Genomic DNA, 464 nt, shown 5'->3' on the forward strand with positions numbered 1-464 from the left:
CCTCCCTTATTTCCTTTCCTGTTTCACTAAATAACCCCTTTTTTAACCGGTTTTGAGGTTTTTTCCGCTCATTTTCAGCCCCAACGAGGCCTTTTCGCCCCCTCCTCGCGTCATTCCGGCCTTTTGTCCCTCCCCGGCACCCGTAGGGCCCGGCTAGCTCAGTCGGTAGAGCATGAGACTCTTAATCTCAGGGTCGTGGGTTCGAGCCCCACGTTGGGCGCCTCCTTTTCTTTCCCCCCCCGCCCCGTCTCCAAAGCATGAAACAACGTTTTAAATCACTTTTTCCTCTTCCTTCAGGCCAAAAAAGGACATTTTTCCTCTTTTTCCCTCTCCTTCAGGCCAAAAAATGACATTTTTCCTCTTTTTCCCTCTCCTTCAGGCCAAAAAATGACATTTTCCCTCTTTTTCCCTCTCCCTCAAGCCAAAAAATCACCTTTTTTCCTCTTTTTCCCTCTCTCTCAGGC

General features: G+C 49.1%; 1 non-coding gene across 1 annotated transcript; it reads left to right on the top strand.

Annotated features, from left to right (window-relative positions):
* The first annotated feature begins 147 nt into the window (after positions 1-147).
* Positions 148-220, top strand: TRNAK-CUU. Its single transcript has one exon. It is a non-coding gene; the product is annotated as a tRNA-Lys (tRNA).
* Positions 221-464: the final 244 nt, after the last annotated feature.

This window comes from Chaetura pelagica, unplaced genomic scaffold (genome assembly GCF_000747805.2).
Source record: "Chaetura pelagica isolate M959 unplaced genomic scaffold, ChaPel_1.0 scaffold1579, whole genome shotgun sequence".
Taxonomy (NCBI): Eukaryota; Metazoa; Chordata; class Aves; order Apodiformes; family Apodidae; genus Chaetura; species Chaetura pelagica.